The 14,252-nt window shown below is 42.7% G+C and overlaps 1 protein-coding gene and 1 pseudogene across 1 annotated transcript in view; one reads left to right on the top strand and one right to left on the bottom strand.

Moving 5' to 3' along the window:
* LOC117979370 (putative inactive fatty acyl-CoA reductase 2-like protein) overlaps window positions 1-14,252 on the bottom strand; it is a 77,280-nt gene that overhangs the window by 9,159 nt on the left and 53,869 nt on the right. The gene's annotated exons all lie outside the window — the stretch shown is intronic.
* LOC117979369 (single-stranded DNA-binding protein 3-like) lies at window positions 925-2,653 on the top strand (annotated as a pseudogene).

Raw genomic sequence — 14,252 nt, 5'->3', positions numbered from 1 at the left:
AATCGAGACTATCCTGGTCAACACGGTGAAACCCCGTCTCTACTAAAAATACAAAAATTAGCTGGGTGTGGTGGCACGCGCCTGTAATCCCAGCTACTTGAGAGGCTGAAGCAGGAGAATCGCTTGAACCCAGGGTTCGGAGGTTGTAATCAGCCAAGATAGCACCACTGCACACCAGCCTGGTGACAGAGCAAGACTCCATCTCAAAAAAAAAAAAAAAAAAAAAGAACCATTTGATGAACCCAAAGTCTATCTACCTGTCTCTAAGAGAGCAAAAAATTATTGTCAATTAAATATGTAACATTTATTCTAACTGACAGATCTATGTGGTTAAATTATTGATATAGCGTTTTAAAAATTAAGCTGCCATTCTAGCTGCTGTGTGATGGTATCTCATTGTGGTTTTGATTTGCATTTCTCTGATGGCCAGTGATGGTGAGCATTTTTTCGTGTGTCTGTTGGCTGCATAAATGTCTTCTTTTGAGAAGTGTCTGTTCATATCCTTTGCCCACTTTTTGATGGGGTTGTTTGTTTTTTTCTTGTAAATTTGTTTGAGTTATTTGTAGATTCTGGATATTAGCCTTTTGTCAGATGGGTAGATTGCAAAAATGTTCTCCCATTCTGTAGGTTGCCTGTTCACTCTGACGGTAGTTTCTTTTGCTGTGCAGAAGCTCTTTAGTTTAATTAGATCCCATTTGTCTATTTTGGCTTTTGTTGCCATTGCTTGACATAGGAACGCTTTTACACTGTTGGTGGGAGTGTAAACTAGTTCAACCATTGTGGAAGACAGTGTGGCGATTCCTCAAGGATCTAGAACTAGAAATACCATTTGACGCAGCGATTCCATTACTGGGTATATACCCAAAGGATTATAAATCATGCTACTATAAAGACACATGCACACGTATGTTTATTGCGGCACTATTCACAATAGCAAAAACTTGGAACCAACCCAAATATCCATCAGCCATAGACTGGATTAAGAAAATGTGACACATGAGACCAGCGGCGGCGGCGGCGGCAGCGGTGCTGGGGGCGCAGAGGGCCGCGCAAGCGGAACCGGGCGAGCACGCGAGCTAGCGGAGAGCGGGCGGCCTTGCGGGAGGCGGCGGCGGCACCCCAGGCCAAGCCGGCGCGGGAGGAGTTCCAGGGCGATGGGGCCGCGGCCGGGCCTGATGCTTTGACAGCTGGAAAGAGCGCGGAGCCAGCGCCTGCTCGGGAGGGAGGGGAGCGCTGCTAGGAGAGCGCCAGCCAGCGAGAGAGGGAGGGAGCGCCTGGGAGGGGGCCGGGAGCGAGGGACAGCTCGGGAGAGCCGGAGCGGTGGCGGCTGTGGGGAGGCTGGGCGCCCTCTTCCCTGCAAACCATGTTTGCCAAAGGCAAAGGCTCCTTGGTGCCTTCGGACGGGCAGGCTGGGGAAAAGTTAGCTTTATACGTCTACGAATATTTACTGCAGGTAGGAGCACAGAAATCTGCACAGACCTTCTTATCGGAGATTCGCTGGGAAAAAACATCACGTTGGGAGAACCGCCTGGGTTTTTGCACTCGTGGTGGTGTGTATTTTGGGACCTTTACTGTGCAGCTCCTAAAAGGAGAGATACTTGTGAACATTCAAGTGAAGCAAAAGCCTTTCATGATTATAGTGGAGCAGCTGCCCCAAGCCCCGTGCTTGGCAACATTCCCCCAAGGATGGGATGCCTGGAGGCCGAGTCCCGCCAGGTTTCTTTCAGGGTCCTCCGGGGTCACTGCCCTCGCCGCACGCACAGCCTGCACCTCACAATCCTAGCAGCATGATGGGACCCCACAGTCAGCCTTTTTTGTCACCGCGATACGCAGGCGGCCCCAGCCCCCCGATCAGAATGGGAAACCAGCCTCCGGGAGGAGTTCCTGGGACACAGCCATTGCTGCCCAATTCCATGGATCCCGCACGACAACAAGGCCACCCCCACATGGGAGGATCAATGCAGAGAATGAACCCTCCCCGAGGCATGGGGCCCACGGGTCCCAGCCCACAGAATTACGGCAGCGGCATGAGACCACCACGCAATTCCCTCGGCCCCCCACGCCCGGGATTAACATGGGCCCGGGAGCCGGCAGACCCTGGCCCAATCCTAACAGTGCTAACTCAATTCCATACTCCTCCTCATCACCTGGTACCTATGTGGGACTCCCTGGTGGTGGCGGCCCTCCAGGAACACCCACTATGCCCAGTCCCTCAGATTCAACAAATTCCAGCGACATCTACAGAATGATTAATCCGGTGCCGCCTGGAGGCAGCCGGTCCAACTTCCCGATGGGTCCCGGCTCGGACGGTCGGATGGGCAGCATGGGCGGCATGGAGCCACACCACATGAACGGATTGTTAGGGTCAGGCGACATAGATGGCTTCCAAAAACTTATCCTAACAACGTAAATAGTATTAGCAATCCTCCAGGCACCCCTCCAGATGAGGGCGAGCTAGGAGGGAACTTCCTCCACTCCTTTCAGAATGACAATTATTCTCCAAGCACTACGATGAGTGTGTGATCCCCCCTTCTACAAGACGCTGAGAGAGCTGGCATTGCAGGCGGGAAGATGCCAGAAATCACGCAAGAAGTGAGGTGTCATTATCCAGGAGCTGGTGGGGAGGGCATCTCCTGCTCCCCTCAACCCCCTCCCACCCCATCCACGCACAACTTTCCCAATTTTAGTTTCATGCAGTAAAAAGGCCGAACTTTTTATTCCATAAAACAAAACAAAAGAAAGAAAGAAAATGTGGCACGTATACACCATGGAATACTATGCAGCCATAAAAAAGGATGAGTCTGTGTCCTTTGCAGGGACATGGATGAAGCTGGAAACCATCATTCTGAGCAAACTATCATAAGGACAGAAAACCAAACACCACATGTTCTCACTCATAGGTGGGAATTGAACAATGAGAACACTTGGACACAGGGCAGGGAACATCACACACGGGGGCCTGTCCTAGCGTGGAAGCTAGGGGAGGGATAGCATTAGAAGTACCTAATGTAAATGACGAGTAAATGGGTGCAGCAAACCAACATGGCAGATGTATACCTATATAACAAACCTGCACGTTGTGCACATGTGCCCTAGAACTTAAAGTATAATAATAAAAAAATTAAGCTGCCAGAATATGCTAGTGTGATTCTTCTGATCAATGTGGTACATTTATTTCTATTTTATACAACAGAACATAACAATACTATTTTGATTGTAGAAAATCTTCACTGTTACCACCTTGCTGACATGACACATTTTTGAACAACTAAGATGTGCATGAGGTTAAGACTTATTTAGAATCACAACTCTCAGTATTAATGCCTCATTTCATCCTGGGGTAGAACATGGGCATTGAATATAATGTTTCCATTTTTCTTGCTTTGCTTGTGAGTGCTGAGTGTGTTCTGGATACTCAAATTCCTTTTCATTTAAATTGAATGGAGAAAGATTGAGGGCTTCTAGAATTAAAAGCAACTTAAACTACGTAGAAATATCAAGGATATTTTAATTATATGGTCACCTGGAGGCTGGGAAAAAGTGTAGGACGATGCAGACACCTCTCCATCTTAACAATAATCCTACCTCATTTCATTTGTGGGTCAACAGCGGATTGACTGACCTGAGATCATTTTCCCTCAACTGCAAAAATATACAGTTTATAAAAACCAGGTCTTCAGAAAATAGAGCTTAATATCAATAAGGCTGTAAAGAAAAAATTCCTAGAAAACATCAGAGCCCAACAATGTGCTGGGATTATATGTCACAAGGCTAGTACCAGTTGCGGTCATTAATGTTGGGGTACCTGGAAAGGATAATACTTGGGGGGATGGGGGCCTTATAAAGCTTAGTAGGTTTGCTTGCCTTAGAAAATGTTGTTTTTGGTTGTTGTTGTTGTTTTGGTTTGGTTTGGTTTATTTGGGGGTTTTTTTGCTTTTTTTTTTTGAGACAGAGTCTCGCTCTTTTCCCCCAAGCTGGAGTGCAATGGTGTGATCTCGGCTCACTGCAACTTCTGCCTCCTAGGTTCAAGCAATTCTCCTGCCTCAGCCTTCTGAGTAGCTGGGATTATAGGTGCCTGCCACCACGCCTGGCTAATTTTTGTACTTTTAGTAGACATGGGGTTTCACCATGTTGGCCAGGCTAGTCTCGAACTACTGACCACAGGTGATTCACCCTCCTTGGCCTCCCAAAGTGCTGGGATTTCAGGCATGAGAAAATGTTGGTAATACACATGCAAGAAATTTTAATATTCTATAGATGGCTTGCCTCTGCTGTTCTTACTTACACCTGTATTCCACTGTTTTATCTTCTCATTCCAATTTTACTTGTGAAAATAGCAATAATTATATTCATTCTAAATTCTCAGGCTATTATGAGGGTAAACAAAAATATTCACAACTGCATTTAATATCTTTGATAAAACATAATGAGCCAAAAACCTAAGGCATTCCTATTTTTAAATAAAACAACAAGGGAGCATCAAACATCTGTGTAGGTAATAGTTGGTTTTAAAATGTCATTTCTGGCCAGGTGTGGTGGCTCGAACCTATAATCTCAGCACTTTGAGAGGCCAAGGAAGGAGGATCGCTTGAGTCCAGGAGTTTGAGACCAGCCTGGGCAACATAATAAGGCCCTGTCTCTACAAAAAAAAAGTTTTTAAAACTTAGCTGGGCATGGTGGCATGCACCTGTAGTCCTACTCAGGAGGCTGAGGCAGGAGGATTGCTTGAGCCTGGGAGTCGAAGGCTGTAGTGAGCTGTGATTCTGCCACCCTACTCCAGCCCAGGTGAAAGAGCAAGACCCTGTCTCAAAATAAATGAATGAATAAATGAACGAATTAATGAAACAAATAAAAATAAATTATCATTAATAATACAGCCAGACAGACCATCTGCTAGCTCATTCAGCCAGTTCCTAGGTTCAGACAGGAGATTAGTGTAAACACGCACATGCACTGATTGGGAAAAGCCCTTCTCAGGACTTTCACTCAATTCAGGGTTGCTGCTGTTGTTTGTCCTCAGTATGTTTTTAAACAGTAAATAAGTTACCATGGATAAAAAACACTATGTAAACCAAAATACATGTCTGAAATTAATCCAAATGTTCTTCAGTATACTCAAGAAGATGTTTTGACCCAGGGGTCTCAAATTCTAAACTCGAACTGCTTCAGAAGAAGCATAAAGTCATTGAAAATTTCAGAAAGCAATATGTATATGTCTATGCATGTACATGCATAGACACATATACAATTTCTTCTAAAGATTACTATCAATTTTGGGGTTTCAAACTTATTGAATCAACATGATGATATCATTAATAATTACGTTATTTATGTATTTATGGAATGAAATGCCAAGAGGCATATGTATTTCCCCTCCCTGACCCTCCAATTTTCTTACGCAACAAGTTGGCAAGCCTAGTGGTTTATGAGGAAATCTGTTAGAGAGTAAGTAGTGGACACACTGTCTTATGATAACATTTGGTCTCTCTTTCTCCAGTCTAAATTATATAATTCACTTGATTGTTGTAGTTATCAAGTTGTATTTGTTCATCTGTCTGTCTCCCCACTGGACGGTGAGTCCAGGAGAGCAGGGATTATGATTTTTATCTCTGTGTCTAATCACTTTTCTGCCCCCAGGAGCCAGCTACCTTATTCAGTAAATCGATGCTCTTCCACATGGTAATCCTGATTGGCCAATTTCTGCACTATATAAGGTTTTGGGAAGCAGAGATGGACAATGATGAGAGAGAGTGGATGAAAGGAAGATGAGGTCATAGGGAGAATGTGAGAAAGGAAGGAAGGGGATATCTTCATAGAACAGGAAGCAAAATTGGAAGTCAAAGTGTGCAGTGGCAGTGGTGAAAAGTGTTGACCAACCTCGGTTTGGTGAAGGTGGCGTCAAATCAATTTAAACTTTTCACAGGGAAGCAGGGTATTTCTGAGCCTAATGCTTATGGAGGATTAGTCTCTGTATTTCCCTCCAGACTTTCACAGACTACTCAGCCTAGCCCAAACATGAGCCAGATGCCGAATGGACTGCCAATGTGAAAATTATTCGATTTGATTAAGAAACAATTTAATCTTACTCTGGTTTGTATTTAAAGCCTGCTAATATCAAAGTACACAGAATTTTCATTTTTATATCAGCAACTTAGATGCCATTTAGAAGCTGTGCCATCCTGAAATTAAAAGCACAAGTTGTAGAGTCAGCTTTCACCATTCCCCTAGAAGAGATCAGCTTTTCTGGTGTTAACAATGTGTTCTATAGCAGGAAGGAAAGGCTACTGTCCAACGTCTGACCTCCTTTCCTATCTCCTGGAGGGCTGTGATGAGGGCCACTGCTGCTGGCTGTGGGGGTCTCCATTTCCCTGCCTCTCACCCCTGCACCCTTAGGACACATGCCACCTTTCCTTTTTTACATGGCAGACTAGCTATGTCTTCTGGTGGCCATGTAGCTTCAGAAGTGTGGTTTTTAGTAGGTACAGATCCATGAGGAACTTTCATTCAATTAAAGCTTCTAGGAACTGAAAGACAACAGAAGGTGAGGAAGGCAGGAGAAAGAGGAAGCATGGGGTATTAGAAGATAAATGATCCTCATTTCAAATGAAGACTGCTTAATGAAAAATCTCCTTAAGGCACTATTTCCCAAACTTGCCTGGTCATCAATGTGAATTACACAAGGCCCCTGGGAAAAATCCAGACTCCTGGGTGCCATTTTAGAACCACTAAATACATCTGCAGAGGTAAGAGTCTGGATAATCTGTATTTTTAATATGCCCTGGAAATTCCAACAGTCAGGCAAATTAGGGAATCACTAATTTAAAGAAGTCCGCTCCATCAACTTAAGTCATTAAGATTTGAATATATCAGGACTAGCTCTCAAAAACGCATTGCTTCTTGAAGTAAACATTTCAACAGAATTGAATTTTAAAAGAATTAAATCCCCTGAGGGTGGAGCGAAGACGGCCGAATAGGAACAGCTCCAGTCTACAGCTCCCAGCGTGAGCGACGCAGAAGATGGGTGATTTCTGCATTTCCATCTGAGGTACCGGGTTCATCTCACTAGGGAGTGCCAGACAGTGGGTGCAGGACAGTGGGTGCAGCGCACAGTGAATAAGCCGAAGCAGGGTGAGGCATTGCCTCACTCGAGAAGCGCCGGGGGTCAGGGAGTTCCCTTTCCTAGTCAAAGAAAGGGGTGACAGACGGCACCTGGAAAATCGGGTCACTCCCACGCTAATACTGCGCTTTTCCAGCGGGCTTAAAAAACCGCACACCAGGAGATTATATCTGGCACCTGGCTCGGAGGGTCCTATGCCCACGGAGTCTCGCTGACTGCTAGCACAGCAGTCTGAGATCAAACTGCAAGGCAGCAGCGAGGCTGGGGGAGGGGTGCCTGCCATTGCCCAGGCTTGATTAGGTAAACAAAGCAGCTGGGAAGCTAGAACTGGGTGGAGCCCACCACAGCTCAAGGAGGCCTGCCTGCCTGCCTCTGTAGGCTCCACCTCTGGGGGCCGGGTACAGACAAACAAAAAGACAGCAGTAACCTCTGCAGACTTAAATGTCCCTGTCTGACAGCTTTGAAGAGAGTAGTGGTTCTCCCAGCCCACAGCTGGAGATCTGAGAACGGGCTGACTGTCTCCTCAAGTGGGTCCTTGACCCCTGAGCAGCCTAACTGGGAGGCACCCCCTAGTAGGGGCAGACTGACACCTCACACGGCCGGGTACTCCTCTGAGACAAAACTTCCAGAGGAACAAACAGGCAGCAGCATTTGCGGTTCACCAAGATCCGCTGTTCTACAGCCACCACTGTTCTGCAGCCACCGCTGCTGATATCCAGGCAAACGGTCTGAAGTGGACCTCCAGCAAACTCCAACAGACCTGCAGCTGAGGGTCCTGTCTGTTAGAAGGAAAACTAACAAACAGAAAGGACATCCACACCAAAAACCCTTCTGTACATCACCATCAGCAAAGACCAAAAGTAGATAAAACCACAAAGATGGGGAAAAAACAGAGAAGAAAAACTGGAAACTCTAAAAAGCAGAGCACCTCTCCTCCTCCAAAGGAACGCAGCTCCTCACCAGCAATGGAACAAAGCTGGAAGGAGAATGACTTTGACAAGCTGAGAGAAGAAGGCTTCAGACGATCAAACTACTCCAAGCTACTGGAGGAAATACAAAACAATGGCAAAGAAGTTAAAAACTGTGAAAAAAAATTAGACGAATAGATAACTAGAATAACCAATGCACAGAAGTCCTTAAAGGAGCTGATGGAGCTGAAAGCCAAGGCTTGAGAACTACGTGAAGAATGCAGAAGCCTCAGGAGCCGATGCGATCAACTGGAAGAAAGGGTATCAGTGATGGAAGATGAAATGAATGAAATGAAGCGAGAAGGGAAGTTTAGAGAATAAAGAATAAAAAGAAATGAACAAAGCCTCCAAGAAATATGGGACTATGTGAAAAGACTAAATCTATGTCTGATTGGTGTACCTGAAAGTGACGGGGAGAACAGAACCAAGTTGGAAAACACTCTGCAGGATGTTATCCAGGAGAACTTCCCCAATCTAGCAAGGCAGGCCAACATTCAGATTCAGGAAATACAGAGAATGCCACAAAGATACTCCTCGAGAAGAGCAACTCCAAGACACAGATTCACCAATTTGGTCACAGATTCACAGATTTGGTCAGATTCACCAAAGTTGAAATGAAGGAAAAAATGTTAAGGGCAGCCAGAGAGAAAGGTTGGGTTACCCACAAAGGGAAGCCCATCAGACTAACAGTGGATCTCTTGGCAGAAACTCTACAAGCCAGAAGAGAGTGGGGGCCAATATTCAATATTCTTAAAGAATTTTCAACCCAGAATTTCATATCCAGCCAAACTAAGCTTCATAAGTGAAGGAGAAATAAAATACTTTACAGACAAGCAAATGCTGAGAGATTTTGTCACCACCAGGCCTGCCCTAAAAGAGCTCCTGAAGGAAGCGCTAAACATGGAAAGAAACAACTGGTACCAGCCACATGCCAAATTGTAAAGACCATCCAGGCTAGAAAGAAACTGCATGAACTAACGAGCAAAATAACCAGCTAACACCACAATGACAGGAACAAATACACATATAACAATATTAACTTTAAATGTAAATGGTCTAAATGCTCCAATTAAAAGACACAGACTGGCAAATTGGATAAAGACTCAAGACCCATCAGTGTGCTGTATTCAGGAAACCCATCTCACGTGCAGAGACACACAAAGGCTCAAAATAAAGGGATGGAGGAAGACCTACCAAACAAATGGAAAACAAAAAAAGGCAGGGGTTGCAATCCTAGTCTTTGATAAAACAGACTTTAAACCAGCAAAGATCAAAAGAGACAAAGAAGGCCATTACATAATAGTAAAGGGATCAATTCAACAAGAAGAGCTAACTATCCTAAATATATATGCACCCAATACAGGAGCACCCAGATTCATAAAGCAAGTCCTGAGTGACCTACAAAGAGACTTAGACTCTGACACAACAATAATGGGAGGCTTTAACACCCCACTGTCAACATTAGACCGATCAACGAGACAGAAAGTTAACAAGGATGCCCAGGAATTGAACTCAGCTCTGCACCAAGTGGACCTAATAGACATCTATAGAACTCTCCACCCCAAATCAACAAAATATACATTTTTTTCAGCACCACACCACACCTATTCCAAAATTGACCACATAGTTGGAAGTAAAGCACTCCTCAGCAAATGTAAAAGAACAGAAATTATAACAAACTGTCTCTCAGACCACAGTGCAATCAAACTAGAACTCAGGATTAAGAAACTCACTCAAAACCGCTCAACTACATGGAAACTGAACAACCTGCTCCTGAATGACTACTGGGTACATAATGAAATGAAGGCAGAAATAAAGATGTTCTTTGAAACCAATGAGAACAAAGACACAACATACCAGAATCTCTGGGATGCATTCAAAGCAGTGTGTAGAGGGAAATTGATAGCACTAAATGCCCACAAGAGAAAGCAGGAAAAATCCAAAATTGACACCCTAGCATTGCAATTAAAGAACTAGAAAAGCAAGAGCAAACACATTCAAAAGCTAGCAGAAGGCCAGAAATAACTAAAATCAGAGCAGAACTGAAGGAAATAGAGACACAAAAAACCCTTCATAAAATTAATGAATCCAGGATCTGGTTTTATGAAAGGATCAACAAAATTGATAGACCACTAGCAAGACTAATAAAGAAGAAAAGAGAGAAGAATCAAATAGACACAATAAAAAATGATAGAGGGGATATCACCACCGATCCCACAGAAATACAAACTACCATCAGAGAATACTACAAACACCTCTACGCAAATAAACTAGAAAATCTAGAAGAAATGGATAAATTCCTCGACACATACATCCTCCCAAGACTAAACCAGGAAGAAGTTGAATCTCTGAATAGACCAATAACAGGCTCTGAAATTGTGGCAATAATCAATAGCTTACCAACCAAAAAAAGTCCAGGACCAGATGGATTCACATCCGAATTCTACCAGAGGTACAATGAGGAGCTGGTACCATTCCTTCTGAAACTATTCCAATCAATAGAAAAAGAGGGAATACTCCCTAACTCATTTTATGAGGCCAGCATCATCCTGATACCAAAGCCTGGCAGAGACACAACCAAAAAAGGGAATTTTAGACCAATATCCTTGATGAACATCGATGCAAAAATTCTCAATAAAATACTGGCAAACTGAATCCAGCAACACATCAAAAAGCTTATCCACCATGATCAAGTGGGATTCATCCCTGGGATGCAAGGCTGGTTCAACATATGCAAATCAATAAATGTAATCCAGCATATAAACAGAACCAAAGACAAAAACCACATGATTATCTCAATAGATGCAGAAAAGGCCTTTGACAAAATTCAACAACGCTTCATGCTAAAAACTCTCAATAAATTAGGTATTGATGGGACGTATCTCAAAATACTAAGAGCTATCTATGACAAACCCACAGCCAATATCATACTGAATAGGCAAAAACTGGAAGTATTCCCTTTGAAAACTGGCACAAGACAGGGATGCCCTCTCTCACCACTCCTATTCAACATAGTGTTGGAAGTTTTGGCCAGGGCAATTAGGCAGGAGAAGGAAATAAAGGGTATTCAATTAGGAAAAGAGGAAGTCAAATTGTCCTTGTTTGCAGATGACAAGATTTTATATCTAGAAAACCCCATTGTCTCAGTCCAAAACCTCCTTAAGCTGATAAACAACTTCAGCAAAGTCTCAGGATACAAAATCAATGTACAAAATTCACAAGCATTCTTATACACCAATAACAGATAAACAGAGAGCCAAATCATGAGTGAACTCCCATTCACAATTGCTTCAAAGAGAATAAAATACCTAGGAATCTAACTTACAAGGGCTGTGAAGGACCTCTTTAAGGAGAACTACAAACCACTGCTCAATGAAATAAAAGAGGATACAAAGAAATGGAAGAACATTCCATGCTCATGGGTAGGAAGAATCAATATCATGAAAATGGCCATACTGCCCAAGGTCATTTATAGATTCACTACCATCCCCATCAAGCTACCAATGACTTTCTTCACAGAATTGGAAAAAACTACTTTAAAGTTCATATGAAACCAAAAAAGAGCCCACATCGCCAAGTCAATCCTGAGCCAAAAGAACAAAGCCGGAGGCATCATGCTACCTGACTTCAAACTATACTACAAGGCTACAGTAACAAAAACAGCATGGTACTGGTGCCAAAACAGAGATATAGATCAATGGAACAGAACAGAGCCCTCAGAAATAATGCTGCATATCTACAACCATCTAATCTTTGACAAACCTGACAAAAACAAGCAATGGGGAAAGGATTCCCTATTTAATAAATGGTGCTGGGAAAACTGGCTAGCCATATGTAGAAAGCTGAAACTGGATCCCTTCCTTACACCTTATACAAAAATTAATTCAAGATGGATTAAAGACTTACATGTTAGACCTAAAACCATAAAAACCCTAGAAGAAAACCTAGGCAATACCATTCAGGACATAGGTAGGGGCAAGGACTTCATGTCTAAAACACCAAGAGCAATGGCAACAGAAGCCAAAATTGACCAATGGGATCTAATTAAACTAAAGAGCTTCTGCACAGCAAAAGAAACTACCATCAGAGTGAACAGGCAACCTACAGAATGGGAGAAAATTTTTGCAACATCTGACAAAGGGCTAATATCCAGAATCTACAATGAACTCCAATAAATTTACAAGAAAAAAACAAACAACCCCATCAAAAAGTGGGTGAAGGATATGAACAGACAGTTCTCAAAAGAAGACATTTATGCAGCCAAAAGACACATGAAAAAATGTTCATCATCACTGCCCATCAGAGAAATGCAAATCAAAACCACAATGAGATACCATCTCACACCAGTTAGAACAGCGATCATTAAGAAGTCAGGAAACAACAGGTGCTGGAGAGGATTTGGAGAGACAGGAACACTTTTACACTGTTGGTGGTACTGTAAACTAGTTCAACCATTGTGGAAGTCAGTGTGGCAATTCCTCAGGGATCTAGAACTAGAAATATCATTTGACCCAGCCATCCCATTACTGGGTATACACCCAAAGGATTATAAATCACGCTGCTATAAAGACAATGCACACGTATGTTTGTTGAGGCACTATTCACAATAGCAAAGACTTGGAACCAACCCACATGTCCAACAATGATAGACTGGATTAAGAAAATGTGGCACATATACACCATGGAATACTATGCAGCCATAAAAAATGAAGAGTTCATGTCCTTTGTAGGGACATGGAGGAAACTGGAAGCCATCATTCTCGGCAAACTATCACAAGGACGAAAAACCAGACACCACATGTTCTCACTCATAGGTGGGAATTGAACAATGAGAACATATGGACACAGGAAGGGGAACATCACACTCCGGGGACTGTTGTGGGGTGGGGGATGGGGGAGGGACAGCATTAGGAGATATACCTAATGCTAAATGATGAGTTAATGAGTGCAGCACACCAACATGGCACATATACACATATGTAACAAACCTGCACATTGTGCACATGTACCATAAAACTTAAAGTACAATAAAAAAAAAAAGAATTAAATCCCCCAATGCTATCCCTTCCCTAGCTCGCCAACCCTCAACCGGCCCCAGTGTGTGATGTTCCCTTCCCTGTATCCATGTGTTTTGATTGTTCAACTCCCACTTATGAGTGAGAACATGCGGTGTTTGGTTTTCTGTTCCTGTGTTTGCTGAGGATGATGGCTTCCAGCTTCATCCATGTCCCTGCAAAGGACATGAACTCATCCTTTTTTATGGCTGCAGAGTATTCCATGGAGTATATGTGCCACATATTTTTTATCCAGTCTATCACTGATGGGCATTTGGGTTGGTTCCAAGTCTTTGCTATTGGGAATGGTGCTGCAATAAACATGTGTGTGCATGTGTCTTTATAGTAGAATGATTTATAATCTTTGGGTATATACTCAGTAATGGGATTGTGAGGTCAATTGGTATTTCTGGTTCTAGATCCTGGAGGAATAGCCACACTGTCTTCCCCAATGGTTGAACTAATTTACACTCCCACCAACAGTGTAAACGCATTCCTATTTTTCTGCATCATTTCCAGCACCTAATGCAGATGAGAGGTTGATGGGTGCGGCAAACTACCATGTCATGTGTATACCTATGTAATAAACCTGCACGTTCTCCACATGTATCCCAGAACTTAAAGTATAATAATAATAACAATTAAAAAGATTGAAATTTTAAAATTTTAATTTAAATTAGGCTTTAGTTACTTGCAAAATACATTGTATTTCCAAACAATGTTCAAAACAAAGAGTTATTGTATGCATTATCAATAAAGTTATATCACTTCTCATAAAAATAACATTAAAGAAAAATAATTAAATCCATTTTAGGACAATTAAAAAATGTATCTGTCAATTTTCACATGAAAATTCTCTTACGTTTATACATCCCACATTCTAATAAGGACTAATTGACATTGAATTATGAGCAGTAAAGAAATATGTGTATGCATGTCTTTATACTTATAGATGTATATCTGTTCCAATGGAAATATCTATTTGTAGTCAGAAAATCTGTTTGGTCCCAGTTCTCACTAATAATACGATCTTACTAAAACTACTTAAACTGAATAAACTCTACTTTTTCATTTATTAAAAAAAAAAGAATTAAATCCCTGGTACTAGAAATG

This window comes from Pan paniscus, chromosome 13, assembly GCF_029289425.2.
Source record: "Pan paniscus chromosome 13, NHGRI_mPanPan1-v2.0_pri, whole genome shotgun sequence".
Taxonomy (NCBI): domain Eukaryota; kingdom Metazoa; phylum Chordata; class Mammalia; order Primates; family Hominidae; genus Pan; species Pan paniscus.
This window is presented reverse-complemented; position numbering and strand designations above follow the sequence as displayed.